Genomic DNA, 21577 nt, shown 5'->3' with positions numbered 1-21577 from the left:
ATTTTCTTAGTGAGGGTGTGGGAGCCATGGCCAATTTTTGAGGTGGGGACTGATGAGTAGTATTACTCTCTTCCTTAAGCAGCTAGTTTAAGTCTTCATTTGACCTTGCTTAGGTCAAGATGATTGACTTAAAAGTAATAAAATGGCACTTATTAACCAGTACTTTTCATCATAATTGTTCACCAGTTTAGACTAACCTTCCCTGTTGTTGGTATAGGTTAGCGAGATCTTCTTAAAATAGGCAAGAGAGGCCTTTCAGTCCAGTATCTTCTGTTCTAATGATCAAGATCATTTTCACATAAGAGTAAAATTCCACAGAACATAAAGCCATACGTTTTGACATTTGGGGTCACAGGTTGTAATCCTATTAAACTAGAGGTTGTATACCATAAAAAATTTTTTTGTACAAGCTCCCTTTGCTGTACCTTATTTCTTTTGCTTGAGCAAACAACCTTAAATTTAAGTTAGTCAAAGAACTTCTAGTTAGGGAAGCATATTAAGTGGGCAGGATGCTTTGCTTCTTGAAATGGAGAAATTTTGAGAATAGAGGAGTAAACTATCAAAGCAAAAGGTTGGCAGCATCAGCCTCATTTGGGAATGTGTTTGAAATGCAGTTTCTCAGACTTTCCACTGCAGAAACTCAGTAGGTGGGGCCCAGAAGTCTTTTATAAATGAGAAATATAATATAAAGACACTGGGGGTTCAGAGAGTGAAAAATGAAGGCTTTTGCTGCAAAAGAGAGGGGACAAGTTGTCCTAATAGTTACTGTCTATTGTCTACTCACTTTGCAGTGTGTATTTTACAAACATAGCTCATTTAATCTCAACCCTAGTAAGTGTAATATTACAATGTCTTGTTTTATAGATGAGAAAGAAAAAAAAAAGAGTAAAGAGTAGCATAGTAAAGCTTCATTGCAGACCTTTCTTACTGTCAACTGTGACGTCTGTGAACCTTGCCAGGCCCTCATGGTGTAGAGATTATCTCCCAGAAGGCAGTGGGGCTCAAACCACACCCCCGTCCTCACACCCCCTCCCCTCCTTTTCGCTCACTAACTTAGGTGGGTTTTCCCTCTTCCTGAGTCCAGGGGGAGGCTCTGTAGAATAGTGAAGAGAGCAGAGCATGAGTGATGGGACCTGGGATTTCCATCTCTCTGACTTCTGTGAACAAATCTTTTGACTCTAGGCCTGTCCTTTCACATCTTGATGCGTCACTTTCATCATCTGTAAAGTGAACCAGATGGGTCTCTATCTTCTGGATCTGACAGTTACAGGTAGATCAGATGGTCAATCTAAATGGCCTGTTGAAGTTCCACTCTGGTTCAATGTTGAGAGGAGGTTGGTGTTAGAGATACCAGAGTCTTGCTTATGTGTAAAATGGAGACAGTGATGCTTGGTAGTGGTGTGGTATTAAAATGAAATCTTGGGTATTAAGAACCTGGCAGAGCGCTTGACATATATGAAAGGTGCTTACAAAACAATAGTTCCTCAACACCAAGAGCCAGATGATCTCATTCCAGATTCTAATATTTTCTCTCCATGAATTTAAACAGATCAGTACTTTCCTGAGAGGTGGGTAAGAGATGATAGATTTGCATTAAAATATTAAATAAAACTTCCTATTAAAATTTAAAAACAGAGATTAAGAATGTGGCAATGGGACCCAATAAATAAAGCAAATAGGTCATTATATTTGGGAAAAAAAAAAGCGTGATCCCCTGATTGTAGGTAGTTTTTGTAATAGAAGCAGTTTGAAAATATATTACTATGACATAAATAAAATATGATAAAAGATATTTAAGGTAATATTCTGCTAAGTAGTATACAGACATGGAACACTTAATACTTTAAAATCATGGTTGGCAAAATAAACTTCCTAATGGATGAGCTATTTATTTTATGAACTTGGGGCCAGCTTGTGTGTGAATTCAAGTTACTTATTTCCTAATTTCTCTGACAATCTTTCCTTTTATAGAGAGAAAATGCTTTTTACTTTTCATTGGAAATTTTCTTACTTTTTTTTTTCTGAATACCTTCTGTAAATTCAGTGATTGTCTAGAATTAAGACATCTTTATTCCCATACACATTGTTTCGGGGCCTGCCCACTTCCCCCTCGCCCACCATCACCACTGCAGCTTGATGGACACTGGCAGGCATACTACATTTGGCGTTGGCTGATCAGTCTTGTTTTCAGCAGATATGATCACCACTTGAATTTACAAGATAAATAAACCAAAGGGTGGTTATTTTCATTGCTGCTGATTTTTTTCCCCCTTGAAAAATGTTTCACCATAGGGGTTTTCCGGAGAAGGCAATGACACCCCACTCCAGTACTCTTGTCTGGCAAATCCCATGGACGGAGGAGCCTGGTAGGCTGCAGTCCATGGGGTCGCTATAAGTCGGACACGACTGAGCAACTTCACTTTGACTTTTCACTTTCATACATTGAAAAAGGAAATGGCAACCCACTCCAGTGTTCTTGCCTGGAGAATCCCAGGGATGGTGGAGCCTGGTGGGCTGCTGTCTGTGGGGTCACACAGAGTCGGACATGACTGAAGTGACTTAGCAGCAGCATAGGGGTTTTTAAAATAGCATTAACTTTGTTCAATTTGAGATTTTATGTATAAAATTTCCATTTACACATTTAACAGGATGTGATGTTGAAATAGCAGAGTGATTAATAGCTAGGTTCTGGAGTCTTAACTCTGAGCAAGGTTCAGATCCTGGCTTTCTTACTTTCTGGCTGTGTGATCATGGGCAAAGTGACTTAGGGTCTCTAGCGTCAGTTTCCTCACTGGTAAATCAGGAGTCATAGTGTCTCTTTGACAACACTTTGTAGTGTTTAGGACAATATAAAATGAAATGTGCTCTGTAAAGACAATGCATACATTATGTTAGAAAAATCTCAGCTGTTTAACAGTACACCAGTGGCTGTGTTCCTTGTAAGAGTCATTTTGTCAGATTTTTTGTTTTTCTTCCCTCCCTTCCCTTCTTTGGATACGTTTGTAAACTTGGGATTAAAAAAAAAAAAAAAAAAAAAAACAGCCCAGAAAAGAGCTCACGTTCCTGCTTGGTTACATTTCTTCTGCTCTGTGGCTTGGCATGATTGATTGTCAAGAGGACTGAAGAAAATCAAACCGTGAATTACCCTGCCCTGGGTAACAACAATGGTTCAGATGGCAGCCTTGTAATTTTTGCTTTGACTTTTCTCTTCTCCAGGCAACAGAAAATAGAGGGGGAGGCAAGAGTATGCCTTTTAATTACTGAGTTCTAAATTCTTGGAATGGGCATCGTCTGTTTTCTCAGGATCAGACTAGAAGGCGTCATTTTACTACAGAAGAGCCAAGAGCCAAGACTTGTCCTGAATGGATGTGGGTTCGGCAAAGTGTCTTTAGCTTAAGGAATGAAAGCTTTGGATCGTATTCAGCATCTGTGCTTCACCAGGCCGCTCTTTATCCTTTTAGTGAGTCCCATTTGTCTGTCCACTGTCAAGGGCTCGTGTACACCATGCTGATTTAGTGCTAACTGGGGAGATTAGAAATGCCTTGCCTGGCGCTGTCAGCTAAACCTGAATCAGTGTCTGTGTACTCTGACCCATCTACTCAGAGAGGTTTACCCTTTGCTCTACTGCTCACTCTAATAGGCAGAAAAGCTCAGCTCACCCCAGCTTTTATACAGAGGTCAGCTCCAGAAATAGCTCCTTTAACACAGCAAGAGAAGCAACACAAATCCAGCAAGCAGATAGTACACAATGGCTACTTTTAGACCATGGAACAAAAGACAGTGGTTTATCTTTTCTACACACCACTACCGATACTATTGTCCATTTGCTATAGAGTTGATCATTCCTGGGGGCGAAGGCCTTGGTGTTCTTTATTCACATGCCTTCCAAGTGGGGGCTGGTGCATTAGTTATTGTTTTTTACCCAGAAATGTGATTCAGAGTAATTTGGTCATATAAACCTAAGGATAAATATGGTATTTGATGGACCAGAATAGACACAGTGCCAAAACGTCTGGTGAAATCTTTCAAGGGTCCTTCACATGGGAGGATGTCCTCTTTTGAAATTTTGCCGTAGAGATTGGAATTCTAACGTTTGGCTCACTTCGACTTCCTGAGCCATGTAAGCTTTCATTAGTAGTATGGTGAGTTGCTCCATTCTCTTGTCTTACGTTCCTGTCTCCTCAGGTCAAAGGTTCTATTTGTCTGTGCTGTGTTCAGTCATGTCTGCCTCTTTTCAAACCCATTGACTGTCGCTCGCCAGGCTCTTCTGTCCATGGAATTTCCCAGGCAAGAATACTGGAGTGGGTTGCCATTCCCTTCTGCAGGGGATCCTCCCACCCAAGGATTGAACCCGTGTCTCTTGTGTCTGCTTCATTGGAAGGGGGATTCTTTACCACTGTGCCACCTGGGAAGCAAAGATTATTTTGTCAGTGGGTTACATTTCTTTCTCCTCTAAGATTTAGGGCTTGCTCTATTCATATTTATAGCCCAGAGTAAGTGTGTGCTTAGTCACTCAGTTGTGTCTGACTCTTTGTGACCCCATGGGCTATAGCCCATCAGATTCCTCTGTCCATGGGGATTCTCGAGGCAATTCTACTGGAGTGGGTTGCCATGCCCTCCTCCAGGGGGCTGTTCCCAACCCAGGGATCAAACCCGGGTCTCCTGTGTTGCATTCAGATTCTTTACCTACTGAGCCACCAAGGAACCACTTATTAATTATTGAGTAACTGGATGAGTGAACAAGCAAATGATTGAACAAATGAATGATTGACAAAGTGAACAAGAGATTCAAAGTGTGTTTCTGGCCATTTCTTTACATTTGCATGTAAAGAACCCATAAGATGGATGGCTCATGAGCAAATCACCCACTTTTGGAAGCTTACCATGTCCCACACCTTTATCAGCCATTCCTATCAACCCCAACTGTTGCCCAGACACATTTTGATGATTGTATTACATTTCAAATTTAATTTTTTTGCCTCCCTGCCCCTATAATAAAAAGGAAGTTAAACTGCCAAACCAGTGTAATATTAACATGAAGAGAAGGGCTAATTTAACCTTTTGTCTACCAAAACCCAGGGGGAGAAATGTCTTGGCTGAAAACTTTGTCGTTCAGAGTCTTTTCTGAATTATATTTTGACTAAGAAGGATTAAATTTTTTAAGCTCAGAAGAGTGTTTCAGTGATGTTGCTGACAGATCTATGCATTCTACAGAAATAGTTGGTGCAGTAATAGTAAGAAATAAGTCAGTATAGGTAATTTTGCCATAATTTGAAAGCGTTTTTGTAAAATCATGGTTCAGAATCACATGTAGAATGTCTGAAAGATTTTCACTTCAGAAGCACATACCCAGACAATTAGTTACTTCTGACTAGCTTCTCAATAGTGACTGATGACAAATTACAAAATTTTCACTTATTAAGTTATGTTTTAAAAGAGGTAACTTTAAAGCATATGCTGTTATATTTTGGACATAAATAGCCCTTTCTTCCTATTCAGCAAAAAGAGTCTCGATTTTCAGTTTTTCTCCTGGGAAAACAGGTTTGAGGTTTTCTTTGATGAAGGAAACAAAAACCGGATGTCTTTGATCTGTGTGTAACAGTCACCTTTACCACCTATTTCTGAAGTTTCATTTAAAAACCTTACTTTCCAGATCTTAACCTAGGGAATAATTTTAAGAATCTTGAAGCCCATTATTTATTCTTAAACTTAATGAAAATCACTTTCTATTTCCCTGAGAGCTATTTACAAAACTGTACAGCACTCTAGGGCATGGCAGTATCCGTGTCAGTGCAAAATCAGGAGGCTCCTTACTTTATATGGTGGTTTCAGGTTTGACATACACCTTTCCCATTTAAGCATTTAATGATAGTTATTACTTATTTCTTCAAGAAAAACTTCTTACTAGGGAACTAGAGATCGAAAGTATAGTTTGATTAACTTATGATGCATTCCTACCTGCTTCTTTTTAAACAAAAGGGAATTGTCATCAAAACAGTAATTGTACGAAGTTTGTGGCATTTAACTCTGCTCAGTCAAGTTAGTTCAGTTTTGCTGTTGTTGTTCAGTCACAGAGTCGTGTCCTACTCTCTGTGGCCCCATGGACTGCAGCACGCCAAGCTTCCCTGTCCGTCACCAACTCGCAGAGTTTGCTCAGATTCATGTCCATTGAGTTGGTGATGCCATCCAACCATCTCATTTTCTGGCATCCCCTTCTCCTCCTACCCTCAATCTCTTTCAGCATCAGTCTTTCCTAATGAGTACACTATTTGCATCAGGTGGCCAAAGTATTGGAGCTTCAGCATCAGACCTTCCAATGAATATTCAGGACTGATTTCCTTTAGGATGGACTGGTTAGATCTCCTTACAGTCCAAGGGACTCTCAAGAGTCTTCTCCAACACCACAGTTCTAAAGCATCAATTCTTTGGTGCTCAGCCTCCTTTATGGTCCTAGTCTCACATCCATACATAACTCCTGGAAAAACCATAGCTTTGACTATGGACCTTTGTTGGCAGCTTGATGTCTCTGCTTTTAATATGCTGTCTAGATTTGTCATAGTTTTCTTCCAAGGAGCAAGTTTGTAGTAGTTCAGTTTGCTGCCAGTCAATAAAGTTTGGTTTGTAATGAAGATAAGAATTAAGTATCTAAGAATGTATACATAATATTTAAAGGAAAACAATTAACAGTAACAAAGAGGTATCATTTTTCCACTTATGAAATTAACAAAATGTGTAGCAATAAGACTAGTCAGTGCTGGGCAATATACAATGGGACAGTCACTTTTACACAAGCCTTCGTATGTTTCAGGATTCTTCAGAATGTTAATACCTTTCAATCTGTTAATTCTTTGTCTGGGATGTTATCCTGAAATGGCAAACCAGATGTGAAGAAAAACTTCTTGCAATCTAAATACCCCATATTATGGTATTCAATGCATAATTAATGTTATTTTTCATTTTAGAATTTTATGCAGAGGTTAAATGATGGTTTCAAAGAATACTTAGTACAAGGTGAACATTTACAGTATGTTAATTTTATTAAAAATTTATTAAGAAATACATGCACACACAAATACAATATTATTTGCATTGTGTGTAGAAAAAGAGAAAGAACAAGAGTTAAAAACAAGAAGAAAATGTACCCCAGTGTGTATAGTGATTATCTTCAGATTGACAGAACATAAGTAAATTTATTTTCTATAAAATGTATGCATTACTTTTTATAATCACACATGATTTTGTTTCTGGGGATGCTGCATTAGGTGATCTGTATTCCTTCTAAAATATTCCAGCCATAGTGACAACAACTTCTCTGGATACTGTTCTGTGTCTTTACAGGGAGTGAACAATATTTGTTTAATAATGAATGTGGCTTAACCAGAGAAAGGCAATCATACCAACCAGGTGATTAATATAATCACTTCAGCTTTCTATCAGTTCTTTGGCTGACATGCCCTTTACCAAAGCAGGAGTTCTTAACAAACTGCAGAGAAATGCTCAAACATGTCAGGATGAAATCCAAGTGATTGCTCATTTTGCCTTGGGCCTCTGCACTTTTGTGCAAGTATGGTTCCTCAGTCTGAGGCCTTTCAATAAGTACTGGTAATCCAGAAGGATTGAGGTAGTCATCCTGGACTAGAGATTTCTTTTTACCACTAAGACATTTTCACTGTCGCTTGCATCTTAATGCTTGCATGTATTTTTCTAAAGCATTAGGGAACCAGGCAAAGTCCCTTTGCCCTTTGAAGTATGTGGCCAGCTGATCCCAAGAAGTACCAAGGCCCCTAACTGATTAGGAAGCCATTGGCAAGCATCCTGACCTCAGTGGAGGTTGGGGGTTGGAAGTTCACCTCAGTGAAGGGGTTTAGGGGGTCAAACACCGAGCGTAACCCCCTGGCTCTATATCAACAGGCTGAGCCTCTGCCCTTTGTGGTGTGTGTGAGCCAGAGAACCCATGCTTTAGAATTACTGTCTCTGAGAGTTACTGAGTCCCAGGTGTTCCAGGTAAGGTTCCAGAAACTCTCCAGATGCTCTCATACACTCCTTTATTGTCACTTGGTCTCTAGGACCATAATTCTACCATTAATGTCTGGCTGTGCAGTGTAGGGTCAGTTAGGTCAGATTCTTCCCTTGTTACTAATCCTAATTGTCCAGGCTTAAATTGTTGGGCTTCCCAGGTAGCTCAGTAAGTAAAGAATCCTCCTGCAATCGTGCACTGCAGGAGACCTGGAGTTGGGAAGATCCCTGGGTTGGGAGGGCATGGCAACGCACTCCAGTATTCTTGCCTGGAGAATCCCATGGACAGAGGAGCCTGGTAGGCTACAGTCCATAGGGTTACAAAGAGTCAGACATGACTGAAGCAACTGAGGATGCATGCATGCAAATTATGTCTGTCCAGTAATCCTGTCCTACGTTAGGCTAGGATGCTTCCTTTCAGGCTTTTTTTTGAGATCCATTGAGTGACGTTGCTTCTTATAGATTACCTACTTCCTATGTGATAAATTCATTATTGTTATCAGTGGGGTACAATAACCTTGAATCAAAATCACTACTTTCTCTGTTTGAGAGTCTTCTGTCAACTTCTATCAATGGCCATCTTTTTTAAACTTAAAAGACTTATTACTTATTTTGCCTTTTTTCCAAATTATATGAGTGTCAGGATATAAAATATTAAATATGCTTGTTCAGTAGCAGCTTCTTAAGCATCACTGGGGACCATCCTGTTGTAATAGGAAAGCATTTGGCACAGCTTTTGGAATGTAGATAGTTTTTGTAATTGTTATAGGGAGAAAACTGCAGAAAGAATAATTCAAATACAATTAGAAATTAAATGACAGCAGTTCATTGTAACCAGGAATATATAAACCTCTCCACTTTCTGTTCCTTTACCCTATGTAGAATAAACACCTACCCCTAACTTTTTATTTCTAAAGGGGCACCTGATTCTGGAAACTTTGGGTTTGGGCAGCAATTTTAGTTAAATTTTATGTTCCCTGATGTTCTGTGCTTTCCTGTAGCCATGTTTGCCTGAAGGAAAAAGGGTGGGCATGAGAAGCATGTGGGGTACCTGTACAGTCAGCCTGGTGGTGCTCCTAGTGTTGCCGGATAGGTGCCAAGGATACATACATGTATTTACATGTGAACAGAAAGTATTTAAATGGGTCAGGAATTCACCAGATACATTAAAAAATGCCTTAACAGTTGAGAATGTGAAGTAAAAAATGTTTTTTAAATAGTGTGGATTGTTTAGAGTACAGCAGTCCTCTGAGGCAGACAGAAGGGACTCTTAAGACCTTTCATGGTCTCTTCTGGATGATGTTGTTCGTTAGTCACTAAGCCCTATCCAGCTGTTTCGTGACCCCCCCATAGACTGCAGCTCGCCATTCTCTTCTGTCCATGGGATTTCCCAGGCAAGAATACTGGAGTGGGTTGCCATTTCTTTCTCTAGGGGGTCTTCCCGATCCAGGAATCAAACCCTCATTTCCTGCTTTGGCAGGCAGATTCTTTACCACTGAGCCGCCAGGGATGCTTTTCTGACATAATAGTCTATGATAAATTAACTGTTTTGGTTAAATTGTCAGTTGACTTCAGCTTTCTGTCATTTGCTCTGAAGCTACAACCTAAGAAATTGGAAGTCCATTTGGGAATCCTGACTAGAAGCACTCCTTGGGTCTTCATATCACCATCTCTCCAGTTTGTCTGTGACTGCTTCACAGTAGGGTTGGAGGCAGGGAGCCTGCTATGCAGCCTTGCCAACGAGGAGAAAGGAGGCACTAGTACCTGATCTGTGATCCCAGAAGACAGCATGTCTTCATGTCTTCCCCCAAACTCACCTTTGGGGGCTCTTTCTCATTCCTGGGGAACAATGATAGTTATTGACTGCATACAGTGCTAAGTGTTTCTTACGATACGGGGAACTCCTGCCTCTTTCCCCTGCCACCCACGCCCCCCTGCCCCACCCCGCCAGAGATGTTACAGAGCAAGTGCCTATCATTGACACAGTAGTGGGGGGAAAATGGGTTCTCATTTCAGCAGGTGACTTGGTGGTAGTTGGCTGTCAGCATGCTTTTTTTCATATTGGCTTGTTGCTACAGGGTCTGATGCTGGCAGATTACAACTCTGTAGCTAGTCATTTTCGATTTATTTGAACCTATTTCTCCAGTCTACTGAGCTTTCACTGGCTAGCATCAATTCAGACACATTGCAATTCTTCAGAATCTCTATCCCCATCAGATGGTTCGATCTACGAGAAATTTAGCTAGAGGCATTTAGACAAAAAAGAAATATTGTGGCTGGGGAAGCATTTAAGTTAGAGGAGGCAGCCAGGGCTGTTTTATTACTTAGGCCTGTGTCACCTGTGATGACCCATGAGAGTGGAGAATATTGATCGCTTGTCACTCAAGGCATTCAGCAGATTGCATTGACAAAGCTTGGCAGGTCTCTAATAGCAGGGTTACTGGCCTTGTCTGCGACCCAGGGGAAAACTCTGCAGGCCCTATTACTTGACGGCCTTTAACTCTTATAGGATTGGGAGAGAACACTGACAAAAGTGAGGACATGATTTTACGGTTACAAATGGGTTTTCTTGCTTTCTTCTCCCCCTTTTAAATTTCACTTTTTTCCCCCCTTCTTTTCTATTTTATCTTTTCTCCCTGGTCCCTGCCAGCCCCTCCTTTCTTGTTATAGATGATCATGGTAGTCTTGTTTTTTGGAATAAAAATCAGTGTGGACTGATTGCTGAGCAGACCTAGCATAAGGCCTGAGTTATTCTCTCCTTTTAGGGCAGCTTGGGCCTGACCACGTTGTTTCAGGTGATAGAATATGCCTATGAATATATGTGAACTTGATGTTTAGGGCATGTACAACTATTGTTTTAAGACCTGCCACTTTATGACAAAGGTGATTTTCACCTTCTTTGTTCCCTGGTTTGGGTCATGCCTTCATCCTCCATATTTTTCTTTTTTAATTTCAAGCATAATATTTGATTGCAGAGAGGGTTCTGCTCTTTGCTGATTTTCTTCTCTAAATACCTATATCAGATGTCTAGAATTAACTACATGGCCCTTTGTTTTCTAGGTTCTCAATAAGGACAGGCAAGCCTTAAATATTGACTGTTTCATTGACTTTGCCGTTTATATGCATTTATATCCAGCTTTGTGCCATGAATGACTTATGTATTATTGAGAGGGTTACCTAATCTCTCTGAGGTTCTTTATCAGTCAGAGGGGGATAGTATTACTTTTCAAAAAGAAGTGAAGTATTACAATGTTGAATTATATCTTAGTAAAAAAATAAGATAGCTTGTAAAAAGTTTCTAGCATAGAAGCTTTCACCTTCCTTCTTTATAGGCCCAAGAAGGCAGACTGAGAACCAACATGATATTTGGTAGTATTTTGGGGAATAGGTAGTATTATTGGAGACAGAAATATAAAAGTATTGCTAGAGACTGTGGGCCTATTAATATTCTATAGCACATTGAGCCACTTTGAATTAAAATACTTATCTGTGAAAGGTTTTATAATTCATATGACCTGAAATAATTTACACCTAATTAGATTTTGTCAACTGAATAATTCTGTCTCATGTTGCTTCCACAGAATAATTTAAGCAACTGCCTTTTATTCTCAAAATAGCTGTAAATGTCAAATTAATTTTGTTGACATGATCAACATGTAGAAGAGCTACTTGGCAGAATTGTTTGTCAACTGAATATATTATGGGTCCCTACAAAATATGTAAAATGATTATAGTTTAGCTGACTTTTGCAGTTTCTTGCTTTCCTGGAAAAAAAGTCACTGGCAATGGTTATAAAAACTGTTATAACATTTCTGCCCATCTGGTTAGAAAGTCTTTGATATCTGGAGGTTTTCTTTTTTCATTATACATACAGTGTCTTTCCCTTTAGGAGTTATATTTTTATCTGGGTGAGACTGAATCCAGAATAATTGCCTTAGTATTTATTATATTCTTCACTAATGTCCTGGAGCCCTTATCTGACACTCACCGTGTGTGTCTGTGTATGTGGTGTATGTGTATGTGTCTGGTGGCTCAGATGGTGTGAAGAATCCATCTGCAATAGAGGAGACTCAGGTTCCATCCCTGGGTTGAGAAGATCCCCTGGGGGACGGAATGGCTACCCAATCATGTTTTCTTGCCTGAAGAATTCCATGGACAGAGGCGCCTGGTGGGCTACAGTCCAAGGGATTGCAAAGAGTCGGACAGGACTGAGTGACTGACACTTTCACTTCCATTCAGTATATGTATGCTCATTCGTATTTATACATATATGTGTGTGTATATATATGTATTACTGCTCAGTCTTACTCTCCCTTTGTTTTTTTGTACCATTTCTTTCACTTGGAGAATCCTTTTGTCCTCCTCTTTGATAACCCTGTGCAGGATTAATGTCATATCAGTTTATTTCTCTCTCACTCTAGTCATTTACTCCAAAATCCCTTCTCTAGTCCATCATCCCCTGCCCAGTCCAGTCTTTCAGCTGCTAATACCAGAGTCCTGTCATCTATTGGCTTAACTTAATCCAGCACTTCTCAGCTCTTGTCTCATCATGGCACATGTTGAAAATGATACTATTTTACAGCACATTGAAGTCAGTAGATAAGACTTCTTGCTGCTGGAGGCAGCTGGCCCAGAGACCATAACTAGCTGTTAATTTGAGGCAATAAATATATGAGCATGAACACTGTCCTGGAAATTCTGGTTTAACTAATTCCCAAGTTAAGGCTAACCCTGGCAGATTCTAGAAATTCACTCTTTTGGTAATACCTAAAATTAACCTTTGTTGAGCTCAGCATACTGTGTACTGTAAAATACATCTCTGACCTTTCCTCTAGTCGATTCCCATTTGCATCTGGTCATTGGAAACTTTAGATTTCTTTTTTGAATGCCTTGGTATGTTTATACCTTAGGTTTGCCAGCCTTTCTCCGAAAGGGAATGAACTTGTGTTTTACTTGAAGCTTCTCCTGAGTAATTTCTGGCTTCATCCAGAATAATTCCCTTCCTCTTGGACATCAGAGGATTGCTTTCCCACTGGCAATAAGTATAGACACAGCTCAGAGACAACTGTTTCCTGTACTTAGGTCTGCTGCAAAAATATTGGACCCTTAAAAGAACAAACCAGTATCCTTTTGAGTTCAGCATGTTAGAGATTTAGATTTTGCATTTTAATCTCCTGGCGAGGAGATATCCCACTGCAGAATTGGCCTCTCTAGCCCTAATTATATTTCCTTTTGGCTTTTTCTAATTTCTCCACTGACCTTCTGTCAATGTCCCAGCATACCTTGTAGCCAAAGTTGTTCAATATTTGGAATATGCTATGAATATGCAAACTGTACATATTACATGAAAAAATGAACTATAGGTATAATTATGCCAATAATTGCTGTAGAATCCATTGCCAAAGACAGTGTATATTGAGTCTCGTTAATATACAAATAAAGAAAATACCTGAATTTTTCTTTTCATAAAGGAGAAGAAAGTGAATTTTAGAAACCATTGATTAATAAGTCTAAAATAGACCCAGAAGTAGACAGTAGAAAGTATTACTAATGAATGCTTTCTGAGGAATTAGTTAAAGAAAAGTGATATCTAGAATTAACCGGTGTTGTCATCACTGGGAACCAGTGTGGGTTCACTTAAAATGTAATGCCAGACTCTATTGTTTTCTTCAGATCCGAGATTGGCAAATTTGTTTTCTGTGAAGGGCTAGAAAGTAAGTATTTTAGGGCTTTGGGGCAATACAGTCTCGGAACTGCCCAGCTCTGTCACCACAGCACAAAGTAGCCACAGACAATATGTAAATGGATGGACATGCCTCTATTCCAGTAGTGGGCTAATTTGGCCTGTGGGCCATAATTTGCTGACTCCTGCTTTAGAAGAATGTCTTAGATGATGTATACTTGATGTCTGCAAGTAATTTTACAAAGTCTTTCACAAAGTCTTTGTAGAGGACTTGGTAAGGTCTGAAGTTAATAATTATATAGTTAGGCAAAATTGTAGCAGGTTGACTATTTGGAAGTGGAAGTTGTGTGTTTGCCTGCCATGAGGCCATGCATTTGATTCAGTTTTGTCAACATTTTATTCGTGACTTGACTGAGGTCAGGGTTGGCTTGTGGATCAAAAAGTGGGTAACCTGATACAGAGCTCTCAGTTGTACTGGCTGACAGGAGCAAGATCCTGAAAGGTCTTAGGCTGAAAAATTAGTTCAAATCTGAAATATTGAAAAGACATAACCCTGTATCTAGAGCTAGAAATACATCTTGACAATACGAATACAGATTGTGAAAACATAGTCTGATGGCAACCTGTTTGAACAAAGCTAGGGGAACATTCAATTCAGGGTGCATGTAGAGATGGTTATCCAGATGGCTAAAGGGCCTCCGATTCGGTCCTAATAGAAATGGTTGCAAGAACTATATACATTTAGCCTGAAGTGATATATAATGACTGTCCTCAATTATTTAAAGAACTGTCACATAGAAGAGAGATTGGACTTATTCTGGAAGTTCCCAGTGGACACAAGTAAGAGCAGTGGGTAGAAGATAATAGGCAGATCCAAGAGTATGTATGGAAGCACTTTCTAACAGTTTGAGCTGTCCTGAGAGAAGGATGGATGAGCTTATTTGGAGGGCTTAGGTTACTGGGAATAATAAAGACACCTGTTGCTGACCTTGTAGGGATGTTAACTTTGACTTAGAGTTGAATGAGATTTTTTTTTTTTATGGGCACTTCCAATTCTGAGAGTTCATAAAGGAAACCCAGGGAGAATGTTCTGTGTCTTGTGGCCCAGCATTTGGCAGAGCCCAAGACCAGATGTTTTGAGCTCCTGCTGAGTTTACAGGGTTCAGGTGCTGAACATACATGTTCCACATATGTATCTGCACCTGTCATCTTCATGTGATTGATCAGAGTCTCCATCACATTTGCTTTTTTATCTCACAAAACCTTACAGTTACCCTGTACCTAGTAGGAATGAAATAAGTGTTAAGCTAAAGTGAATAATGGTTGAGACACATTCACATATCTTTCTTTTACTAATCCTGGTTTCATAAGGGAGGCCTATGGAAGATGATCAGAAATCACACCTACAGATTGGTAATACTGATTGAACAGCTGTGTGCCTTCGTTTCACTCTGTGACACACACACACAAATGCCAACACTTTGCCAGGAATGGAAGCCATCAGGCTGTATGGTCTGACCAGAATTGTTTTACGTCCTATGAATGAATTTGCATTGCCCACCTCCTGCCTTTCTGCTTCCTGTGCAGGCCTCCCTTCTAAATTATACTGTACCTTAGGATGCCTGAAATACAGTTTCTGTTCTTTTAAATAGTGTATGCCTGCAGTAGTCATCTGCTATCATTATACTTCTGAAAGATTTATTGCTGAGACTGCCAGTGGGTCTTCCAAGGGGTCACTCTTTGATATTTTGTACTTGGACAAGTGGTCAGGGATCATGGCCCATTTATCACTGCCTTTCCCATTCCTGTACTCAGGGTCAGGCATATGATGGGTGATCAGTGAACATTCACCTGTTTGCTTTGGCTAGAACTCTGGTGAGTCTTTACTCTTGTTTCAGCATAACGGAGTAAAATTGTTCATGGCAGTATTTTCTTCATCTTTTGTGCCCACTGTGTTCTCCTTACCAAGTATCTTCATCTTCAGTGCCATTTTGTGACTGTTCAAACAGTAACTTCTAAAAGGATGAAAGATGGGCAAGACTTAGTGGTTGAATCTCTTCTGCTAATCAATTTACCCCAGCTACTCCTAGAAGGAAATGGGAGAAAAGCCAGAGAGGAAGGGGATGGTGAAGAAATAAAGAAGTGAGAGAGGAGAGGAAAGAAGCATTCTATATCATCCTGACACGACTTTATTATTGCTCTACAATTGTGTGCCCTCCTTCTATAAACTTTGCTCTGTTCCCATATTTTCATTGCGTTTTGTGGGTAGGAGCCAAGAGAGCCTTGGGACATACCTATATTAGAAAATAACTTAACATCAGGACTATTTCTTTTGTTGTTTTCTTTTTTTCCCTCAACTCATTTGGTCAAAAGCATGGAATAGTAGTGCCAGGGTTAGGTTTGCCTGGGGAAACGTTCTGTTTGCCTATGATTCTACAGATTTATAGCTATCAAGGAGGACAGGCTGATTGTGAATGAACTTGTGGAGTTGTTAGCCTTATGCACCCCTTACCAACCAGGAGGGAGAACTCACATACCATTTACCCAATGGTATGGAGGCGAGAGGCTTGCTTTTGTAAAAGAAGGATCATAGAACTCACAAGAACCCATTATTAATCTTTTAGGAAGTTTCCGAGCTGTTTGTAGACATAGCCTTTAAAGAAATTATTATAACAACTTAGTTTTTGCTTCTAATGCAATTTACTTAATTATAATAAATATTCAAAACACATCACTTCTGAATAATTTGCCTGTTGTCTGTGTTCTTGAGGTTACTGTGTGGTTATTGTTGCAGCAAGCGGGCTGATGATGTACTCTTGAGCTTCTCTTCCCAACTGTGCACTTGGTAACACCACTTCTGTAGCTTGATACCAGCTATGATTGGAGTATTTACACCACAAAAATTGGGGGAACAGTACAAATACAGATTTTGTCACTTGTTCTGTTGATTATCTAGAGCTTTTGAAAAATGAAGCAGAAAATGTTATTAATACAGATTAAATTTAAAAGGGTGTTGTATCTGTATTAATTTTTTTATGGATAACATACGAAGTTGAGGAAACATTCTTTTTGTATTCTAAAAGTATTGCCTAATTTGACTAAGACAGTATCTGATTGACAAATGAAGTTCTGACATGTCTTTATTGTTCTCCTTTCACTTCACTGGTTTGAAAAATAGCAGTTGAGTTTCACATGTGACTTATACTGTTCTTTAAATGCAATCATGGATTGACTATAGATAAAGGAGTTCCATACATTACAACAGTAGCAACCTGTGAAATCAATCGGCTGTTTGGTTGGACATCATAATAAAGAGTATTATATGCATTGTAATTATATGTAAATTGTTTGGTACACGCCTTTTGCGTCAGTAAAATTGATAATAAATATATGTAAATGTATCCATGCATGCATCTTTTCCCAGGTTGCTGGCTATTAAACATTTACCAGCACACCACTGTTTAATATCCAAGTGGGCAGAGCCTGGCTCGCTTAGTTGGTAGAACATGAGACTCTTAACATAGAGTCAAGGTCAGTGATGACCTTGTGTAAATGGTGAGATGTTTGCTTGCAGTATGACAAGAGGATCAAATGCAGCGTAGGAAATCTTCTTGATTACAGAATATGAAGTTGGGATTTTGAATGCCAGCTACTATAGAGCACTTGAAAGAGAAAGTGTTTATTGGTTCTTGATGCTTGTGTACCATGTTGAAAATAACACTAGAGGGTGTTGAGGAGAGGTGTTAAATATCATTAGAACCTCAGCAAGGTTTTGGAATCCAGTGAATTGAAAGATAGTTGAGTGAGGAGGAGCTTTGGACACAAAGCAGACAGTTTAGTTATCCAAAGCATTTATATCAAGTAGCAAATGCTTGAGGATTTATCTATTTGCAGTTTTCTCTTGGAGCCTAATCCATGAGGAATAGGGAGTTGGGGTAGGACGGGGGCTAGCCTTTATTTTGCATTGCTCTGAGAAGCAGTGCAATAATAGAATAAACTCGGTGTTCTGGAAATATTATTATAAATGAAAAATTTTGAAATATGAAGAAAGGATTTTTTTAAGTGGGATTAGAAATTCAAAACAAAATGGTCTTCTGTCTCTTTCTACTTAATCAGCTAAGACAGCTCAAGTAGAAATATATTTTTCTGAGAAATTTTTGGTTAAAGAGAAGAGTTATTTCCATTCATCTGTTAAGACTTGGTGTTCAGGAATGTTTTGTTTAATGTACTTTAACTAAAAACAAAATGTGCTTGCTAAAGTTTGTGACTAGAATTGTGAGGTGATCTAATAACTTTGAAAGTCACTTTTAGTAAATAGAAATTTGAATTTTGTTAATAGAATGGTAAATGTGAAGAAACGAAATCCCAGTTAATGCCAGTTAATGTTAACTTAAGAAAGGAAAAAAAAAATTGGTGAGTTTATCTTTAAAGTGTGTGTGTGTTTAATGTTATTTTTAAATGTTAGTATGTCTGGTATTGTGTTGTGTGTGTGCTTTGTGTCTGTGTGTGATACGGGGAGGTATTATTAACATTATTGTTCTCTACCTCCAAGATCCATCCCCAAAATAATTTTATTAATCCTAAGAATGTAACTGTGGAAATAAAATGACTTTTCAGTCCTGTGTTGACTATGTGCCTACAATGTTGATTTGCTAATACCTGGAACTTCCAAATTAAATTTTATGGTATGTGGCTGATTTATTGTAATCTTTCCTACAAGGAAACTCATCTTTAAAACTTTAAAAAATCATCCTAAGTTGGGGAGTGAGGAGCATTTCTAATTCAAAGCAGGAGTCAGGCTAAGATCACGTGTCTCCGTAGAGGAAAGAAGAGGTTTTACTTGTTGCATATGTTTTAAAAATATTTATAGATACAGCTGGACTTTTAGTACTTTACTTCTGGTTTTAATGATGAAATTCCCAAAGGACTAAAATTGTTCCACAGTCTGATCTATGTCTGAAGTTCAAGAATAGTATATAGTGGATCTAAAAGCTTTTTAAAACCTCCATGGTAACTTTGAATGGGAAATCTGGTCTTTTCGTCCTGTGTTTCTTGAATTTCTGCAGACTGACTAGTCTTTTCTACTAAAACATTTTTTATATAAGGTCATCTGTAAACTTGTAAGTCATAAAAATCTAGTGATTTTCCTTATTTCATCCGTCACCAGTTATTTTATTCTGGGCCTGTTATATAACTTGATGCTAGAGATGCATTAGTAAATGAGGCAAATATATTCCTTCACATTGTGGAGCTTTCAGTCTTCCAGCACCATTGACCTTTCTCCCTCAGACTTCATGAAATCACTAACCTCTGGTTTGTGAAGTCATTCATTAATGATTTTTTAAAAATTCTGGTTCTTGCCCCCACTTCTGCCTTTATGATTTCTGCCCAGGCCCACTCTTTCCTTGATTTATTTTCTTGATGCTTTGCAAGTGATTTCACATGTCCAAGGCTTTCAGGCTATATGAGTATAGTCATATTACATACACACATATATATACTCAAATTAACTTCATATGTAATGAACTTCATATATAATGATGTAGTATAATTATAGACTTGTATTTTCTTTGGTTTTTAATAGCTTTATTGATGTATAATTCACATATAATGAACTGCTCATGTTTAGACTATGTAATTTGATGTTTTGACATATGCATACACCCACGGGACATTCCAGCTATCAAGATAATGAACATATCCATCACCCCGAGAAATTTCCTCCTGTCCCTTTTTAATTCCTACCTCTATCACTTCCCTCCCATCCCCACCCCTCACTCATCTATATAACTGAATTGCTTTCTGTCACTGGAGAATAATATGCATTTTCTAGAATTTTATATAAGAAATCATACAGTGTGTACGCTTTTTTTCTCAATATGGCTGATCCATATTATGGTGTATATATTCCTTTCTTTTTATTGTTCATATTATTCCATTCTGTACCACAGTCTGTTTATACATTCACCTATTGATGGCCATTTGGGTTGTTTCTATTTTTTTTTTTTTTTACTTTACAATTCTGTATTGGTTTTGCCATACATTGACATGAATCCAGTTATTATGAATATTTATGTACAAGTAGAGCATGCATTCTTTTCTCTTGGGAGTGGAATGACTGGATCACGTGGTAGGTGTTATTAAATGTTTCTTAAGTATTTTAAGTAAATGTCAAACAGAAATCAAGGTAGTTATACTGTCCTGCATACCCACCAGCCTTGTGTGAGAGTTCCACTGCTTCTATATTCTCTAATCCTTGGGATGGTCAGTCTTTTCTCTTTTGCTCTTCTAATAGTTGGATAATGGTATCTCACTATGGATTTGAATTGTTTTTCCCCAGTGACTGATGATGTTAAACATTTTTCATGTGTTTACTCATCATCTATTTATCTCCTTTGGTTTAAATCCCTTGCCTGTTTGGCAACCCACTTCAGTACTCTTACCTGGAAAATCCCATGGATGGAGGAGCCTGGTAGGCTACAGTCCATGGGGTCGCAAAGAGTCAGACACAACTGAGCGACTTCACTTCACTTCACTTCACTTCACTTCTTTTTTTTTAAAGTGCACTGTTTATTTTTTGAGTTATTGAATTTTGAGAGTTATTTATTCTAGATACAATACCATCATCAGATATATGATTTGTGAGTATTTTCTCCTAGTTTGTGGTTGGATTTTTAATTCTCTTTACACCATCTTATAAAAGCAGAGTTTTAAATTTTCATGAATTCTTATCAGTTTTTAATGGATTTTGCGTTTCACATGATATCTAAGAAATCATTTGTAATCCAAGGCTGCAAGTTTTTCCCTGTGTTTTCTTCTGAACGAGTTATAGTTTTAGGATTTATGTTTAGGTTTCTCATCTATTTTGAGCTAACTGTTGTCATGTGATGCAATGTATATATTGTATCATTTTCCTTTTTGTGTCTGTTTAATTGTTCCAGCACCATTTTTTGAAAATACTGTAATTTCTCCACTGAATTGCCTTTGCATCTTTGTTAAAAATTGTCTATATATGTGTGGGTCCAAATTTGGAATCTCAATTATGTTCCATTAATTGTCTGTCTTGAGGTTGCCAAACTAAGGATCATGGACAAATACAATTCACAGCCTGTTTTTATACAGAGTTATACAGAAATTAAGAGAAGAGATGCAACAGAGACCATATGTAATATGCAACCTTTTGCTATCTGGCCCTTCTCAGGAAAGAAAAAAAATGTCTCAGTCTGGTCTGTCTTGATGTCAATATTACTACATATCTTGGTTACAGTGTTTTAAATCAGGAAATGCTATTTTACCATGGATCTTTTTCAAAATTGTTTTGGCTATTCTTGGTCCTTTGCATTGCCATATGAATTTTAACATACCACTTTGTCAATTTCTTCAAATAAACATGTGGAGATTTTGATTTAGATTGTTTTGAATGTGTAGATCAATTAGGGAAAAATTGATGCTGATCTTAGCAATAGAGTCTTTTGTTTCATGAATATATTTTCTTATTTCTTTTTGTTTTCTTTAATTTGTCTTAGAAATGTTTTGTAGTTAGTGTATAGATCTTTCACATTAGGTCAAATTTATCCCTATGTATTTTTTATATTTCATATATTTCATGGCTGCAGTCACCATCTGCAGTGATTTTGGAGCCCAAGAAAATTAAGTCTGTCACTGTTTCCATTGTTTCCCCATCTATTTCCCATGAAATGATGAGACCGGATGCCATGAGCTTAATTTTTTGAATATTGAGTATTAAGCCAACTTTTTCACTCATCTCTTTCACTTTCATCAAGAGGCTCTTCATTTCCTCTTTGCTTTCTGCCATAAGTGTGGTGTCATCTGCATATCTGAGGCTATTGATATTTCTCCTGGCAATCTTGATTCCAG

General features: G+C 38.4%; 1 protein-coding gene across 1 annotated transcript in view; it reads left to right on the top strand.

Annotated features, from left to right (window-relative positions):
• The window catches only part of AUTS2 (activator of transcription and developmental regulator AUTS2), a 1198451-nt gene that overhangs the window by 453965 nt on the left and 722909 nt on the right, over window positions 1–21577 (top strand). The gene's annotated exons all lie outside the window — the stretch shown is intronic.

This window comes from Oryx dammah, unplaced genomic scaffold (genome assembly GCF_014754425.2).
Source record: "Oryx dammah isolate SB20612 unplaced genomic scaffold, SCBI_Odam_1.1 HiC_scaffold_2, whole genome shotgun sequence".
Taxonomy (NCBI): domain Eukaryota; kingdom Metazoa; phylum Chordata; class Mammalia; order Artiodactyla; family Bovidae; genus Oryx; species Oryx dammah.
The sequence above is the reverse complement of the archived record's forward strand: the minus strand, read 5'-3'. Positions and strand labels throughout refer to the sequence as shown.